Here is a 19,842-nt window from a genome sequence, read left to right on the forward strand (position 1 = left end):
GAGAGGATCGAGAGGGGGCCGCGGTGGTGAGGAGATGGGGGGATGCAGAAGGAGAGTGGCGTGCGGCGGCGGTGGATCCAGAAGGGAGAGAGGGATAGAAGGTGGAGAAGGTTGCGGTGGGGAAGTGGGGCGTGGGGGTTGTGTTAGGGCTAGGTGGGTGAGAGGGTTGGGGGGGAGGGTGAGGGCTACCGTTGGATCCACGAGCATCCAACGGTGCTTGACGCATGATCCGCGTGAGATGGCTACGGCCCAATCAGAATGCAGTACGCGTGTATAACGTTATGACCATTTAGTATTGGACGTTATGACCATTCAAAATTGGTCGTGGTCAAATAAAAATAAAGTGTAAAATCATGTCAGCATTTTAATTTTTATGTTTTGAGTGTCCAAAATGATTTTTTTGTGAAGAAGCGCTATCAAATAATTGCACGAGGTGCATCTTGGAATTCCAAACAATGTTGTCTAAGAGAGTTTTCATTTTCTTTGCACGGAAAATTCATTTTTTATTTTTCGAGTGCCCGAAATGAGGTTTTTTTGTGAAGAACCTACCAAATAATTATTGCAAAATTGGACCAAATCATTTTTCTAAAATACTAGGCCATATTTAATGCACAATTGACCAATTTTTTTTTGAAAAAAACACTGGGGGAAATCCCCACTGTGATTCTCATTTTCATTATAATAGGGGAACAATTACATATGGATTTACATGATGGATATATTACATGATAATGAAGAGTCTACAAATGATCTAGCCAGCTTTGCATGCCCTCTTTCAATCCTGGTTTTGCCTTCTTTATAATCATGCAGTAGTGCTCCTTGAAAGTGGCAATACAGAAGGCCATATTTTTGACCTTGTGATAAAAAATAATGCTATTTCTGTGTTTCCAAAGACTCCAGCATCCAGCAAACAAACATTCTTTAAAGCATCCATGGGTATCTTGCTTCCTTCCCTCCAGGAGCATTTCCATAAGGTTATGATCAGTGTTCCATTGGTAGCCAATGTTCATCCAGAAGTTTTGGCTGAAATCACAGCTAAAAAACAGATGCATCAGATGTTCATTAGGTTCATCATCACATAATTCACACTTACTAGTCTCAATGTAGAAATTCTTCCCTTTTAGTATATCTCTAGTGTTTAATCTGTCTTGTAACAAGATCCAGAAGAAGAATTTCTGCTTGGGTAAAGAGCATGATTTCCATATCCATTGATAGGGTTTAGGTGCATCAACAGGGTTTCCTATAAGTTCAAGGTATATTCTCTTATTAGAGTACCTTGTGTCACCCCAATAGAATTTCCAAGAATCTGGCAGCTGCTGATTTTCTCTGTTGTTGATCAGCTCTATAAGGTTGATACTCTGTTGTACAGCAATAGAGGACATAGGCAGGTGGAACAAATCATAAAATTCACCGTCGTCCATGTTGCTGACAGTTGCAAGAGTTGTGTCAGCATTCTTTGCATAGGAAAATAGTTGAGGCATTGACTGTGATATTGTATAAGAACACCATTTATCTGACCATAGCTTAATTGTATCACCTCTCCCAGCATAGCATATAGTCATGTTTTTGAAGTCTTGCAAATTTGAGCAACAGTCTCTCCACCAAAAGGATCCCACCATTGTAGGGAAACTAGGTATCTCATCATTATCATAGTAATTGTTCCATATAAGGTTAACCCAGGGGATATCCTGCTTATTGAAGAATTTGTAAAGAAATTTAATAAGCAGAGTTTTGTTTTGTGTTCTCAGATCTAACACACTCAATCCCGCAGCCTTTTTTGGCAAGCAAACATTATCCCATTTAACAAGACAATTGCCTTTTTTATTGATATCCTTACCATACCAAAGAAAATTCCTGCCAGATTTTTCAAAGTGGTCCAATATGGTGAAAGGTACTCTTATGCAAGACATAGCAAATATTGGGAGAGCAGCAACTATGGATTTGAGATGAACAAGTCTCCCAGAATATGACATGAATGAGGCAATGCCAGAAAGTCTATGATCAAGTCTTGATACCATGGGCATCAAATCTTCCACTTTAGGTCTTGTAGATCCCATTCGTAGACCAAGATATGTGAAAGGCATGTCTTCTTTTTTGCAATTGAAGGTATTTGCCAGCTCCTGAGCTTTATCATCAGACATATTGGTTGGTACCATGGAAGATTTACTATAATTTACAACAAGCCCAGTGAATTTTGAGAAGTTGTCAAGTATCTCAATGAAGCTTCTAATTTGCACCTCATCAGCAGGCAGGATAACCAGGGTGTCATCAGCATATTGTATGATGGGGTAACATTCAGTAAAATTAGTCTCAATGGGTAGAGATAGTGTTCCATTTCTCCAAGCATCATTAACCATGATTTGCAATAATTCTCCAACCATAACATATAGAAGAGGGGAAAAGGATCTCCTTGCCTGACACCACACTTACATTGAATGCATTTGCTTGGAACACTGTTAATGATGACAGATGTGGAAGCAGTAGATAGGATAGATGAGACCCATCTAATCCATTTCTTGGTAAAACCTAGATGCTTCATCATGAATAAGATAGCCTTGTAGTTCACTTTATCAAAAGCCTTAACAAAGTCAATCTTAAAAATAATGATCTCTTTCTTGGATTTGTGGCACATATGTATGTATTCAAAACTTCATGCAAGGCAATCCTGAATATTCCTTGTCTTAATAAACCCATATTGATTCTTGCTAATTCTAGATATAATAATCTGCTGCACTCTATTAGCAAGGAGTTTAGTATGAATTTTGATAGGCATACTTACAAGTGATATGGGCCTATAATCATCAGGAGTTTCAGGATTGTCATTCTTGGGTATCAAAGTAATGTAGGCAGTGTTAACAGGAGCCAGGGAAACAATTTCATTGTAGAAATCATTCATGAATTTGTAGAAATACTGCTTGATTATGTGCCAGCATTTCTACATAAATAGGCCATTAAAACCATCAGGTCCAGGAGATTTGTCATTGGGCATGTTATTGATGATATCATCAATCTCATCATTAATGGAGGGCCTGTCTAGGTCATAAAGATCCTCCTCCATAGCAAGGTGGGATATGTCAAAGTTTTGTGTGCAGATTGTTTCAGTACCAATCCTATCTTTAAAAGATGCCCATAGCATAGCAGCTTTATGATCATGATCAAATACTTGCTGTCCATCCATAGTCATAAGATATGTGATGTAGTTATGCCTAAATACATAAGTAGCAATTGCATGAAAGAATTTGGTATTTTCATCACTAAGGTTTGCCCATCTGATGTTTGCCCTAATTCTCCAGTAGACTCTCTCAGCCTCTAGCAACTTGTTTATAAGTTTGATGAGCAATTTCCTGAAATTCTTTTCCACCCTAGCTAGTGGTCTTTGATCCTCAATGCCATCAAATAGTTTCACATAGAAACAACAATTATCAATGATTTTGTTCAATTGGGAGTATTGCTTGCTCCAAGATTTCAAACCTCTTCTGATAGATTTAAACTTGGAGTTTAAATTCTTAGCAAAATCAGAGAAATGAGTGGAATTTAACCAATGCTTCTCCACAGTTTCAATAAAACCACTGAATTCAATCCAATACTCTTCAAATCTGAATATCTGGCTTCTGGGAATATTGCTGTCAATCTGGATTTTGATAGGCACATGGTCAAAAGAAATTTTAGCTAATGGAGTAGCCTTAGTAGATGGATGGACAGTAGTCCAGTGGGAGCTGGTAAAAATCCAGTCTAACTTTTCCAATAAAGGTTGATCTTGTTTATTGCTCCATGTGAAAGCTCTTCCTTTGAGAGGGATTTCTGCCAGATCTAGGTTAACAATGATATTATTAAAAGTCATCATACTAGCAGGATCACCACCAGGTTTGTTTCTATTGTCAGTACTTCTTATATAATTAAAATCGCCCAGGATCATCCATAACTTAGACTGGTTCATATTCAGACCCATAAGCCAATCAGCAAATTCTTGTTTACCTTCAGTGCTGTTAGGTCCATGAACATTAGTGAGATACCAGCAGGTATTATCCAGATTAGATGTAAACTCAATGGTGATCTGATAATAATTTTGGGATATCACTTTGCCCTTCATTAAGTTCCCATTCCAAATAGTAATCAGGCCTCCAGAGTTGCCATTGGAAGGTGAAAAACAGAATTGGTTGAACCTCTTGGGGCAAAAATTCTTGATATAAGCAATGTCAAAAGTATCTCTCTTGGTTTCTTGAAAAGTCATAATACAGCAAGCACTTTCATCAGTTTTCTTTCTAATGTCATTCCACCTAGTTGTGGAGTTTATACCTCTAACATTCCAATTTAGGATATTCCAACTTCTATTCATGGCAAAAGTATATGTGGTAATATTGTGACATATTATGAATAGCATAATATGTGCTCCTACATGATCTGTGGGTCTTGCTATAGCAGCAAATATCTGGGGTAAATGAAGTATCACTGTATAATGCTCGCTGGAATAGAGATATGCAGGAGATAACCAGACTACACAAGCATTTATAACAGCATAAGCAACTGATAGGCAAACTCCAGTAGTATAGGTAGCACAAGGTATACTTATTACACACCATACTGATAGATGATGCACGCAGGCATCCAAATGACATGGTAGAGGAAGCAAAACAAACTTAAATCATAACAAGATGGCAGTTAGGGGAGCCACCAAATCCCACATCATAGTAGTGAATCCTAATCATCAGAGCTGTCATAGTGCAGAGCACTAGGGGACACATCCTGAGGTGCCATCTTACATGGACCTGTGCCAATAGCCTGCAGGGTCTTCATAGGAAATTCAGGTGGTGGAGGTGCCTGCTTATTAATAATCATAGCATCAAACCGAGGTCCCAGGTTAACAGATATATCTTTCTTCAGTTTCTTAGGGCCCTATTTGGTACTATGATCAATCTTAGCATCATTATTGATGGCATTATCTACAGCAGCCTGGTCTTTGAAGCCCCTGGTGAGCTTGGCTATCCTGTTGCTCCTCCTGCAGAAGGTGTCATCAATGATCTTCTTCTTTTTCTGCCTGTTAAAGGGTTTCTGAACTTCAGCAAACTCCTGGCATGTGATCTCCTCAATGCTGACAGAGCTGGCATTCTTAGGTGGCTCATTCTGGATGGTTTGGATCTACAGATAACATCTTTTATTGTTACCATTGGTGCCCGCGACATCAACCACATTGCAGGAGGCATTGACAATCTGGCTGCCACCAAGTTTGGGGATGATGTCCTGAGCATTTGTCACCAGGTTGCCAATAAGTTCCTAAAGAACATTAATGTGCTCAGTAGCACCCTCAATAGCAATGTTGCTTGTCTGCAAAGGCTGGGAACTGCTAGAGGATGGTATGTCATTGTAGTTCATGCTGCAGTTCATGGGGATAAAAACAGGACTAGGTACTTTCTGAGAGCTGGGCTGTGAAGCTGCAGGATTAATTGGGATGTAATCAGGCCCAAGTGTCTCATGAGGTTCAACATAGATTGTACTGGAGTGTATCTGAACAGGAGATCTTACTTCCTCCAAAACAGGTGCCTCATCATGATCAGCATTAATAGGTTCAGAAGCAGCAGCCAGGTGAGCATCAGCATGGTTCACATTGTCATTATGGACTACATGAACATCCTCATATGGTGCACCAAGGTTCTCATTATGAGGATTAATAACAACCTGATCCATAGGTATATTCCATAAAACCTCATCATGCCAGAAACCTCCATGTACATGAGGGAGGGGTGAGGATTTCCACCATCAGGTGGCAATGGGTCATCATCACCCCCTTGCTGACCAATCAGGTCCCTCGACAGTATATATGTTGGGCAAGTCCATGAGTCACCATATCCTACATCATCAAGATTCCTCAGTACAACTAGGCTAACAGGAATATTGTCAACATTCATGACCCTGAGTTTAACAATAACACTTGCTTTGTCCCTTGGATCTTTGTTCCAGATCAGAAAGCGACCATATGGTGAAACAGTGCGGCTAATCACCCGAACATCCCAACATTCTAATGGATAATTCATAAGTAGGATCCAAACATCATGTGTGAAAGTAATGCTGCGGTAATTAAGACCTCTATCGTGTTTGCTAATCCTAAGAACAGAGTCCCCAATCTGGAACGGGCTCAGCTGACAGCAGTATCACGCGAACAGGGAGTTGTAAACTGAACCAAAGCGGTACCCGATTGACCAAATAAAGAGCAAACTATGATTAAATAGATACTTATGTACCTAGAAATGATTTTTGGAAAAAATAAAGAGCAAACTATGAGGCAACTGCAGTACAAATTTGACCCGCTTCCAGCTGAATCGGCGGGAATTTGTCTTTTTCACCAGAGGTGGATCAAAACAATTGACCAAATGGTTGGGTGAAAAAAGTTTTGATCCACCGCTGGTGAAAAAGACAAATTTCCGCTGATTCAGCTGGAAGCGGGTCAAACTTGAGTTGCAGCTACCTCATAGTTAGCTCTTTATTTTTTTAAAAAATCATTTCTAGGTACATAAGTATCTATTTAATCAGAGAAACACCAAAAAAATAATATAAGATTCAACCACTAGCTAGGAAAGGTCATTCCCGTCGTTTTGACCGCATTTTGAAATGGGCATAAAAAAATTAAAAAAAATCAAAAAATTGGAAAACCTTCGCATTGTGTCATTATATGTGACCAAGTTTGCAGGGAAACTAATAAACTGTTGGAAATATGCCCTAGAGGCAATAATAAATTAGTTATTATTATATTTCCTTGTTCATGATAATCGTTTATTATCCATGCTATAATTGTATTGATAGGAAACTCAGATACATGTGTGGGTACATAGACAACACCATGTCCCTAGTAAGCCTCTAGTTGACTAGCTCGTTGATCAATAGATGGTTACGTTTCCTAACCATGGACATTGGATGTCGTTGATAACGGGATCACATCATTAGCAGAATGATGTGATGGACAAGACCCAATCCTAAGCCTAGCACAAAGATCGTGTAGTTCGTATGCTAAAGCTTTTCTAATGTCAAGTATCATTTCCTTAGACCATGAGATTGTGCAACTCCCGCATACCGTAGGAATGCTTTGGGTGTACCAAACGTCACAACGTAACTGGGTGGCTATAAAGGTGCACTACAGGTATCTCCGAAAGTGTCTGTTGTGACGCCCCCGATTCAATCGTACACTAATCATGCACGCAAATGTGTACGATCAAGATCAGGGACTCACGGGAAGATATCACAACACAACTCTAAAACATAAATAAGTCATACAAGCATCATAATACAAGCCAGGGGCCTTGAGGGCTCGAATATAAGTGCTCGATCATAGATGAGTCAGCGGAAGCAACAATATCTGAGTACAGACATAAGTTAAACAAGTTTGCCTTAAGAAGGCTAGCACAAACTGGGATACAGATCGAAAGAGGCGCAGGCCTCCTGCCTGGGATCCTCCTAAACTACTCATGGTCGTCGTCAGCGGCCTGCACGTAGTAGTAGGCACCTCCAGTGTAGTAGTCGTCATCGACGGTGGCGTCTGGCTCCAGGGCTCCAGCATCTGGTTGCGACAACCAGGTAGAAGGGAAAGGGGGAAAAGAGGGAGAAAAGCAACCGTGAGTACTCATCCGAAGTACTCGCAAGCAAGGAGCTACACTACATATGCATGGGTATATGTGTAAAGGGCCATATCGGTGGACTGAACTGCAGAATGCCAGAATAAGAGGGGGATAGCTAATCCTGTCGAAGACTACGCTTCTGGCAGCCTCTGTCTTGCAGCATGTAGAAGAGAGTAGATTGAAGTCCTCCAAGTAGCATCTCCAAGTAGCATCTCCAGTAGCATCTCCAAGTAGCGTCGCATAGCATAATCCTACCCGGCGATCCTCCCCTCGTCGCCCTGTGGAAAAGCGATCACCGGGTTGTCTGTGGAACTTGGAAGGGTGTGTTTTATTAAGTATTCGATTCTAGTTGTCATAAGGTCAAGGTACAACTCCAAGTCGTCCTGTTACCGAAGATCACAGCTATTCGAATAGATTAACTTCCCTGCAGGGGTGCACCAACTTACCCAACACGCTCGATCCCATTTGGCCGGACACACTTTCCTGGGTCATGCCCGGCCTCGGAAGATCAACACGTCGCAGCCCCACCTAGGCAAAACAGAGAGGCCAGCACACTGGTCTAAACCTAAGCGCACAGGGGTCTGGGCCCATCGCCCATAGCACACCTGCACGTTGCGAGGGCGACCGGAAGCAGACCTAGCCTAGCAGGCGTTCCAGTCCAATCCGGCGCGCGCCGCTCCGTCGCTGACGTCTGAAGTGCTTCGGCTGATACCACGACGCCGGGATACCCATAACTACTCCCACGTAGATGGTTAGTGCATATAGGCTCATAGCCAACTCAGATCAAATACCAAGATCTCGTTAGCATGTTAAATATCCGCGAACGCCGAACAGGGCCAGGCCCACCTCTCTCCTAGGCGGTCTCAACCTGCCCTGTTGCTCCGCCACAAAGATCCACTCGCAGGTGCTCCACTAGCCGACCCGACTTTAGTCTCCACATGTATCATGTATAAGTATATAGTATATACCCGTGATCACCTCCCAAGTGATCACGGCCCGATAGTATAGCACAGCAGACGGACAAGAATGTAGGGCCACAGATGGAAATACTAGCATCCTATACTAAGCATATAGGATTGCGGGTAAGGTATCAATGACTGTAGCAACAATGACAGGCTATGCATCAGAATAGGATTAACGGAAAGCAGTAACATGCTACACTACTCTAATGCAAGCAGTATAGAGGAGAATAGGCGATATCTGGTGATCAAGGGGGGGGGGGGCTTGCCTGGTTGCTCTGGCAAGAGAGAGGGGTCGTCGGTGACGTAGTTGATCACAGCGGCATCAGCGGCAGTCTCAGAGTCTACCGGAGAGAAGAGGGGGGAAGAAACAGTAAATACATAGCAAGCAAGAGCATAACAGGACAACAAACAGAGCTAGACATGTTCTAACGCGATGCTACACGTTACCGGCGAAGGGGGATAACATCCGGGAATGTTTCCCCAGGTTTAGCATTTTCGGACAGACGAATCGAAGGGGAAAAGTTCCATGTTTGCTATGCTAGGAGTGTGTGGTGGACGAACGGAGGGTGTAGCCGGATTCATCTCGTCGTTCTGAGCAACTTTCATGTACAAAGTTTTTCCATCCGAGCTACGGTTTATTTTATATTAATTTTAAAAGATTTAACCATTTTTAGAATTTATTTAATTACTCTAAATCAACATTATCCAGAATAGTGTATGATGATGTCATCATGACATCGGCAGTCAACAGGGCGTTGACTGGGTCAAATTAACGTGTGGGGGCCGCATGTCATTGACTGAACAGGCTAATCAAAGTTTAATTAAGTTAACTAGTGATTAGATTAATTTAATCAGGATTAATTAAGTTAATTAATTCTTTAATTAATCAATTAATATTTTAATTATTATTATTTATTTATTATTTCCTTTTCTTTTTTTGTTAAAACGTTATGTGGGCTGGGCCCCTCGGGTCAATGGCACAGAGGCCACAGCGGGTCGGGCCGACGGGCACCTGGAGCGGGTGCTGGGCACCCGCCCAGGTCGACGGTGGGGAAACGGCGATGGGTGCTGGCGGCCACCACGACGAGCGGCAGCTGCCGCGCAGGGGGCGAGGGCTGCGCGCCGATGCGGCACAGCAACAGGACCGCCGCGGGATGGAAAGGGGCGGCGGTTCAGGGAGCCAACGAGCGGCCATTGGGGGCGTGAGGCGGACAAGGCCGTAGGTGCCTGATGGGCGCGAGCGCCGGGTGCAGCGGGGGATGGTTGGCTGTTCGTGGCCGTGGACGGGGGCACAGGGCGGCGCGCGTACAGTGCGGGCACGAAGGGGGGTCAGGGGCGGAGCGTCTCGTGCTAGCACGCGGGGACGAACGGGAGGCGGCGCTGGACAGAGAGGGAAGAGAGGGAAGGCGGCTCTCACATTCGAGTAGAGACCAGGGGGCGGCGAGGCTCGAGGGAGCCGTTGTGGAGGAGGACGGGGACGACGGCGACGTAAAGGAGGAGGTACGGCGAGGAAGCGGGATCCGGCAATCGACGGCGTCGAGGTGGTGAGGTCGGAGCCGAGTCGGGGACGGAGAGAAGGGGCGCAGAGAAGTCCGAGCGGGGTGGCGCCGGCTGCGGCTTGTATCGGGCGTGGGCGACGCCGGAGACGACGAGCGGTGTCGGGGAACACCGACGGCGAGGCGAGCAGCGGGGCACCAGGGTCGGAGCCCGATCCGGATCGAGGGGGACTGAGGGAGGAGAGGGGATCGTGCGCCAGGGGCGATGGGGGCGAGGGCAAGGTCGCCTCGATCCCGATCCAGACGAGTGAGAGAAGGGGATCGTGGGGAGGAGTGGAGAGTGGGATAGGGCTAGGGTTTCGGGGTGGCTCACGGGGTTATAGGGAGCGGCTGGGCCGGGGTGGGTCGGCCCGTTTGAGCGGTTGAGGCCAGCTGGGCCACTTGGCCCAGCGGGGGGGGTCCTGTTTTTTTTTCTTTTTGTATTTGTTTTGTCTTCTGTTTTTATTCTTTTATTTATTTTTCTGTTACCTTTAGTTTCACTTTTATTTTAGACTTATGACTTATAAAAGTAGTCCCTAATTTGGTCTAAATGATTATACTATAGCCACCTAAGTTTGGGCAACTAGATAGAATAGTTTAATAATTTATTAATTGTAAAAAGCATTTGATTAATTGTTTTGCTACTATTTTATTTACTTTAGGAATCAAACACTTTCAAAGAGGTTGGTTTCTTTACCAATATTACTTATGCATTATTTGGCTCTCTCCAAACATTTTAGTTTTAAGATTGGAAAACTTTTATTATTTATTTGATTTTGAATTTGGATTTGAATCGATTTCGAACTAACGCGAGGTTAGTAACCGAAATGGAGGTGATGTGGCTTGATTATCCGGGCATCACATCTGTTGGGTTGGCACAAATCGAGACTGGGATTTGTCAGTCCGTGTAAACGGAGAGGTATCTCTGGGCCCACTCGGTAGGACATCATTATAATTTGCACAATGTGACCAAGGGGTTGATCACGGGATGATGTGTTACGGAACGAGTAAAGAGACTTGCCGGTAACGAGATTGAACAAGGTATCGGGATACCGACGATCGAATCTCGGGCAAGTACAATACCGCGAGACAAAGGGAATTGTATATGGGATCAATGGAGTCCTTGACATCGTGGTTCATCCAATGAGATCATCGTCGAAAATGTGGGAGCCAACATGGATATCCAGATCCCGCTATTGGTTATTGACAGGAGAACATCTCGGTCATGTCTGCATGGTTCCCGAACCAGTAGGGTCTACACACTTAAGGTTCAATGACGCTAGGGTTATAAAGGAAGTTTGTATGTGGTTACCGAATGTTGTTTGGAGTCCCGGATGAGATCCCGGACATCACGAGGAGTTCCGGAATGGTCCGGAGGTAAAGATTTATATATGGGAAGTCCTTTTTTGTTCACCAGAAAAGTTTCGAGTTTTATCGGTAACGTACCAGGACCACCGGGAGGGTCCCGGGGGTCCACCAAGTGGGGCCACCATCCCCGGAGGGCTGCATGGGCCAAGTGTGGGAGGGGACCAGCCCCAGGTGGGCTGGTGCGCCCCCCCACAAGGGCCCAAGGCGCCTAGGGTTGGGGGAGGGTGCGCACCCACCTAACTTGGGGGGCAAGTTTCCCCTCTTCACCCATTGGCCGCCACCCTAGATGGGATTGGCGTTGCCGCACCCGTTGGAGTGGAAACCATAGAGGGGGAACACCCCCCTCCCTCTCCCGTATGTATAGTTGAGGTCTTGAGAGCTGCCAACAGATGAGTTTTGACCTCTCCCTGGCGCAGCCTACCTCTCTCCCTTCTCCTCTCCCGCGATGCTTGGCGAAGCCCTACAGGATTGCCACGCTCCTCCATCACCACCACGGTGTTGTGCTTCTGTTGGACGGAGTCTTCCTCAACCTCTCCCTCTCTCCTTGCTGGATCAAGGCATCGGAGACGTCACTAGGCTGTACGTGTGTTGAACGCGGAGGTGTCGTCCGTTCGGCACTAGGATCTCCGGTGATTTGGATCACGATGAATAAGACTCCTTCAACCTCGTTCTCTTGAATGCTTCCGCTTAGCGAACTACAAGGGTATGTAGATACACTCTCCTTCCCCTCGTTGCTGGTTTCTCCATAGATAGATCTTGGTGACACGTAGGAAAATTTTGAATTTCTGCTACGTTCCCCAACAGTGGCATCATGAGCTAGGTCTATTGCGTAGATTCTTTGCACGAGCAGAACACAAAGTAGTTGTGGGCGTTGATTTTGTTCAATATGCTTACCGTTACTAGTCCAATCTTGTTTCAACGGTATTGTGGGATGAAGCGGCCCGGACCGACCTTACACGTACACTTACGTGAGACAGGTTCCACCGACTGACATGCACTTGGTGCATAAGGTGGCTAGCGGGTGCCAGTCTCTCCCACTTTAGTTGGAACGGATTCGATGAAAAGGGTCCTTATGAAGGGTAAATAGCAATTGGCATATCACGTTGTGGTTTTGCGTAGGTAAGAAACGTTCTTGCTAGAAACCCATAGCAGCCACGTAAAATATGCAAACAACAATTAGAGGACGTCTAACTTGTTTTTGGAGGGTATGCTATGTGATGTGATATGGCCAAGAAGAATGTTATGAATGATATGTGATGTATGAGATTGATCATGTTCTTGTAATAGGAATCACAACTTGCATGTCGATGAGTATGACAACCGGCAGGAGCCATAGGAGTTGTCTTTATTTATTGTATGACCTGCGTGTCATTGAACAATGCCATGTAATTACTTTACTTTATTGCTAACTGGTAGCCATAGTAGTAGAAGTAATAAGTTGGCGAGACAACTTCATGGAGACACGATGATGGAGATCATGATGATGGAGATCATGATGATGGAGATCATGATGATGGAGATCATGGTGTCATGCCAGTGACGATGATGATCATGGAGCCCTTAAGATGGAGATCAAAAGGAGCAAAATGATATTGGCCATATCATGTCACTATTTTGATTGCATGTGATGTTTATCATGTTTCTACATCTTATTTGCTTAGAACGACGGTAGTAAATAAGATGATCCCTCATTACAATTTCAAAAGTGTTCCCCCTAACTGTGCACCGTTGCGAAAGTTCGTCGTTTCGAAGCACCACGTAATGATTGGGTGTGATAGATTCTTACGTTCACATACAACGGGTGTAAGCCAGATTTACACACACGAAACACTTAGGTTAACTTGACGAGCCTAGCATGTACAGACATGGCCTCGGAACAAAAGAGACCGAAAGGTCGAGCATGAGTCGTATAGTAGATACGATCAACATGAAGATGTTCACCGATGATGACTAGTGCGTCTCACGTGATGATCGGACACGGCCTAGTTGACTCGGATCATGTAATCACTTAGATGACTAGAGGGATGTCTATCTGAGTGGGAGTTCTTTAGATGAACTTAATTATCCTGAACATAGTCAAAAGCCCTTTGCAAATTATGTCATAACTCGCACGTTAGTTCTACTATTTTAGATATGTTCCTAGAGAAAATATAGTTGAAAGTTGGTAGTAGCGATTATGCGGACAGCAGAAAGCCTATGTCCTTAATGCACCGCTCAGTGTGCTGAACCCCAAACATCGTCTGTGGATGTTGCGAACATCGGACATACACGTTTTGATAACTACGTGATAGTTCAGTTAAACGGTTTAGAGTTGAGGCAGCAAAGACGTTTTTGAAACATCACGGAACATATGAGATGTTTCGAGGGCTGAAATTGGGATTTCAGGCTTGTGCCCACGTCAAGAGGTATAAGACCTCCGACGATTTTCTTAGCCTGCAAACTAAGGGAGAAAAGCTCAATCGTTGAGCTTGTGCTCAGATTGTCTGAGTGCGACAATCACTTGAATTGAGTGGGAGTTGATCTTCCATATGAGATAGTGATGTTTCTCCAAAGTCATTGCCACCAAGTTGCTAGAGCTTCGTGATGAACTATAACATATCAGGGATAGATATGATGATCCTTGAGGTATTCACGATGTTTGACACCGCGAAAGTAGAAATCAAGAAGGAGCATCAATTGTTGATGGTTGGTGAAACCACTAGTTTCAAAAGGAAAAGGGCAAGAAGGGATACTTCATGAAATGGCAAATCAGCTGCTGCTCCAGTGAAGAAACCCAAGGTTGAACCTAAACCCGAGACTAAGTGCTTCTGTAATAAGGGGAACAGCCACCGGCGCAGGATTACCCTAGATACTTGGTAGATAAGAAGGCTGGCAAGGTCGATAGAAGTATATTGGATATACATTATGTTAATGTGTACTTTACTAGTACTCCTAGTAGCACCAGGGTATTAGATACCGGTTCAGTTGCTAAGTGTTAGTAACTCGAAATAAAAGCTACGGAATAAACGGAGACTAGGTAAAGGTGAGCTGACGATAAGTGTTGGAAGTGTTTCCAAGGTTGATGTGATCAAACATCGCACGCTCCCTCTACCATCGAGATTGGTGTTAAAATAATTGTTATTTGGTGTTTGCGTTGAGCATAGACATGATTGGATTATGTCTATTGCAATACGGTTATTCATTTAAGGAGAATAATGGTTACTCTATTTATTTGAATAATACCTTCAATGGTCTTGCACCTAAAGGAATGGTTTATTGAATCTCGATCGTAGTGATACACATTTTCATGCCAAAAGATATAAGATAGCAATGATAGTACCACCTACTTGTGGCCCTGCCATATAAGTCATAAAACACATGAAGAAGCTCCATGTTGATGGATCTTTGGACACACTCATTTTTGAAAAGTTTGAGACATGCGAACCATGTCTATTTGTGTATACGCATGAAGAAACTCCATGCAAATGGACCGTTTGGACTCACTTGATTTTGAATCACTTGAGACATGCAAATCATACCACATGGGCAAGATGACTGAAAGCCTCGTTTTTAGTAAAATGGAACAAGAAAGCAACTTGTTGGAAGTAATACATTTTGATGTGTGCAGTCCAATGAGTGCTGAGGCACGCAGTGGATATAGTTATGTTCTTACTTCACGGATGATTTGAGTAGATACAGAGTACATTTACTTGATGAAACACAAGTCTGAATTATTGAATGGTTCAAGTAATTTCAGAGTGAAGTTGAAGGTCATCGTGACAAGAGGATAAAATGTCTATGATATGATCATATAGATGAGTATCTGAGTTACGAGCTTTGGCACGGAATTAAGACATTGTGGAAATTGTTTCACAATTAATACCGCCTGGAACACCATAGTGTGATGGTGTGTCCGAACATCATAGTTGCACCCTATTGGATATATATGGTGCGTACCATGATGTCTCTTATCAAATTAAAACTATCGTTCATGGGTTAGGCATTAGAGACAACCGCACTCACTTTAATAGGGCACCACGTAATTCCATTGAGACGACACCATTTGAACTATGGTTTGGAGAAACCTAAGTTGTCATTTCTTAAAAGTTTGGGGCTCCGACGCTTATGTGAAAAAGTTTCAGGTTGATAAGCTCGAACCCAAAGCGGATAAAATGCATCTTCATAGGACACCCAAAACAGTTGGGTATACCTCCTAATTCAGATCCGAAAGCAATTGGGATTGTTTCTAGAAACAGGTCCTTTCTCGAGGAAAAGTTTCTCTCGAAAGAATTGTGTGGGAGGATGGTGGAGACTTGATGAGGTTATTGAACCATCACTTCAACCAATGTGTAGCAGGGCACGGGAAGTTGTTCCTGTGGCACCTACACCAATTGAAATGGAAGCCTATGATAGTGATCATGAAGCTTCGGGTCAAGTCACTACTGTACCTCGTAGGGTGACAAGGATGCGTACTACTTCAGAGTGGTACAGTAATCCTGTCTTGAAGGTCATGTTGCTAGACAACAATGAACCTACGAGCTATGGAGAAGCAATGGTGGGCCCATATTCCAACAAATGGTTAGAAGCCAATAAAATCGGTGAATGGATCCATGACTTTGGAAGAAATACTTGATGGTCGTAAGGCCGTTGGGTACAGATGGATTTTAAAAGGAAGACAGACAATGATGGTAAGAATCACCATTAAGAAAGCTCGACTTGTCGTTAAGATGTTTTCCGACAAGTTCAAGGAGTTGACTACGGTGAGGCTTTCTCACTCGTAGCGATGCTAAGAGTCTATTGGAAATGGATTAGCAGTTACTGCATTATTTATGAAATCTTGCAGATAGAATGTCAAAACATTGTTTCCTCGACAGTTTTCTTGAGGAAAGGTTGTATGTGATACAACCAGAAGGTTTTGACAATCCTGAAGAATGCTAACAAATATGCAAAACTCTAGCAATCCTTCTAAGGACTGGAGTAAGCATCTTCGAGTTGGAATGTACGCTTTGATGAGATGATCAAAGATTTTGGGTTTATACAAAAGTTTATGAGAAACTTGTATTTCCAAAGAAGTGAGTGGGAGTGCTATAGAATTTCTGATGAGTATATGTTGTTGACATATTGTTGATCAGAAATGATGTAGAATTTCTGGAAAGCATATGGGGTTCTTTGAAAAGTGTTTTTCAATGGAGAACTTGGATTAAGCTACTTGAACATTGAGCATCAAGATCTATGAGGATAGATCAAAAACACGAAATGGTACTTTCAAATGAGCACATACCTTGACAAGATCTTGAAGGTGTTCAAGATGGATCAGTCAAAGAAGGAGTTCTTGCCTGAGATGTAAGGTATGAAGTTAAGACTTAAAGCTCGACCACGGCAGAATAGAGAAAGGATGAAGGTCGTCCCCTATGCTTCAGACGTAGGCTCTATAGTATGCTATGCTGTGTACCGCACCGGAAGTGTGCCTAGCCATGGGTCAGTCAAGGGGTACAAGAATGATCCAGGAATGGATCATTGGACATCGGTCAAAATTGTCCCTGGAGTAAATAAGGACATGTTTCTCGATTATGGAGGTGATAAAGAGCTCGGTGTAAAGGGTTACGTCGATGCAAGCTTTAACACCTATCCGAGTGACTCTGAGTAGCAAACGTATAGTGGAGCAACCATTTGGAATAGCTCCAAGTGGAGTGTGGAAGCAGCATTTACAATATGACCTAGAGATTTGCGAAGTACATACGGATCTGAATGTTCCAGACCCGTTGACTAAAACCTCTCTTACAAGCAAAACATGATCAAACCCCAGAACTCATTGAGTCTTAATCACATGATGATGTCAACTGGTTTAGTGACACTAGTAAACTCTTTGGATGTTGGTCACATGGCGATGTGACCTGTGAGTGTTAATCACATGGCGATGTGAACTAGATTATTGACTCTAGTGCAAGTGGGAGACTGTTGGAAATATGCCCTAGAGGCAATAATAAACTAGTTATTATTATATTTCCTTGTTCATGATAATCATTTATTATCCATGCTATAATTGTATTGATAGGAAACTCAGATACATGTGTGGGTACATAGACAACACCATGTCCCTAGTAAGCCTCTAGTTGACTAGCTCGTTGATCAATAGATGGTTACGGTTTCCTGACCATGGACATTGGATGTCGTTGATAACGGGATCACATCATTAGCAGAATGATGTGATGGACAAGACCCAATCCTAAGCCTAGCACAAAGATCGTGTAGTTCGTATGCTAAAGCTTTTCTAATGTCAAGTATCATTTCCTTAGACCATGAGATTGTGCAACTCCCGGATACCGTAGGAATGCTTTGGGTGTACCAAACGACACAACATAACTGGGTGGCTATAAAGGTGCACTACAGGTATCTCCAAAAGTGTCTGTTGGGTTGGCACGAATCGAGACTGGGATTTGTCACTCCGTGTAAACAGAGAGGTATCTCTGGGCCCACTCGGTAGGACATCATCATAATGTGCACAATGTGACCAAGGGGTTGATCACGGGATGATGCATTACGGAACGAGTAAAGAGACTTGCCGGTAACGAGATTGAACAAGGTATCAGGATACCGACAATCGAATCTCGGGCAAGTACAATACCGTGAGACAAAGGGAATTGTATACGGGATCAATGGAGTCCTTGACATCGTGGTTCATCCGATGATATCATCGTGGAACATGTGGGAGCCAACAAGGGTATCCAGATCTCGTTGTTGGTTATTGACAGGAGAGCGTCTCGTTCATGTCTGCATGGTTCCCGAACCCGTAGGGTCTACACACTTAAGGTTCGATGATGCTAGGGTTATAAAGGAAGTTTGTATGTGGTTACCGAATGTTGTTCGAAGTCCCGGATGAGATCCCGGACAACACGAGGAGTTCCGGAATGGTCCGGAGGTAAAGATTTATATATGGGAAGTCCTGTTTTGGTCACCGGAAAAGTTTCGAGTTTTATCGGTAACGTACCAGGACCACCGGGAGGGTCCCGGGGGTCCACCAAGTGGGGCCACCATCCCCGGAGGGCTGCATGGGCCAAGTGCGGGTGGGGACCAGCCCCAGGTGGGCTGGTGCGCCCCCCCACAAGGGCCCGAGGCGCCTAGGGTTGGGGGAGGGGGCGCACCCACCTAACTTGGGGGGCAAGTTTCCCCTCTTCCCCCCCTTGGCCGCCACCCTAGATGGGATTGGGGCTGCCGCACCCCTTGGGGTGGAAACCCTAGAGGGGGTGCACCCCCTCCCTCTCCCCTATATATAGTTGAGGTCTTGAGGGATGCCAACAGATGAGTTTTGACCTCTCCCTGGCGCAGCCCTACCTCTCTCCCTTCTCCTCTCCCGCGGTGCTTGGCGAAGCCCTGCAGGATTGCCGCGCTCCTCCATCACCACCACGCCGTTGTGCTGCTGCTGGACGGAGTCTTCCTCAACCTCTCCCTCTCTCCTTGCTAGATCAAGGCATGGGAGACGTCACCGGGCTGTACGTGTGTTGAACGCGGAGGTGTCGTCCGTTCGGCACTAGGATCTCCGGTGATTTGGATCACGACAAGTACAACTCCTTCAACCCCGTTCTCTTGAATGCTTCCACTTAGCGATCTACAAGGGTATGTAGATGGACTCTCCTTCCCCTCGTTGTTGGTTTCTCCATAGATAGATCTTGGTGACACGTAGGAAAATTTTGAATTTCTGCTACGTTCCCCAACATAAACTTGTAATACAGAAATTATTTTAAAAAAGTGTTCTCAGAAATGAGCTATCATGCGTGAAGATTCATGCCTTTCAAGCCAAATGATCAATCTTACAGCCACATTCATGGCATAGTTTGTTCAAATGATCTCATATTGTGCACAAGGGTGCATCTTCGAATTCCAGACAATGTTGATTTGGGGAGTTTTCACTTTCATTGCACAAAAGAGCCATTTTCCATTTTTCGAGTGCCCGAAGTGAGGTTTTTTTTGTGAAGGACCTACCAAATAATTCTTGCAAAATTGGACGAAATCATTTTTCTAAAATACTAGGCCATATTTAATCCATAATTGACCAAATGGTTGGGTGTAAAAAGTTTTGATCCACCTCTGGTGAAAAAGACAAATTCCCGCCGATTCAGCTGGAAGCGGGTCAAATTTGAACAGCAGTTGCCTCATAGTTTGCTCTTTATTTTTTCCAAAAATCATTTCTAGGTACATAAGTATCTATTTAATCATAGAAACATCAAAATTTTTCCAAGATTCAACCACTAGCTAGGAACAGTCAAGCCCGCCGTTTTGAACGCATTTTGAAACGGGCATAAAAACTTCAAAAAAAATCAAAAAATTGGAAAACCTTCGCATTGTGTCATTATATGTGACCAAGTTTCCAGGAAAAATAATAAACTTATAATACGG

Source organism: Triticum dicoccoides, chromosome 5B (genome assembly GCF_002162155.2).
Source record: "Triticum dicoccoides isolate Atlit2015 ecotype Zavitan chromosome 5B, WEW_v2.0, whole genome shotgun sequence".
Lineage (NCBI taxonomy): Eukaryota > Viridiplantae > Streptophyta > Magnoliopsida > Poales > Poaceae > Triticum > Triticum dicoccoides.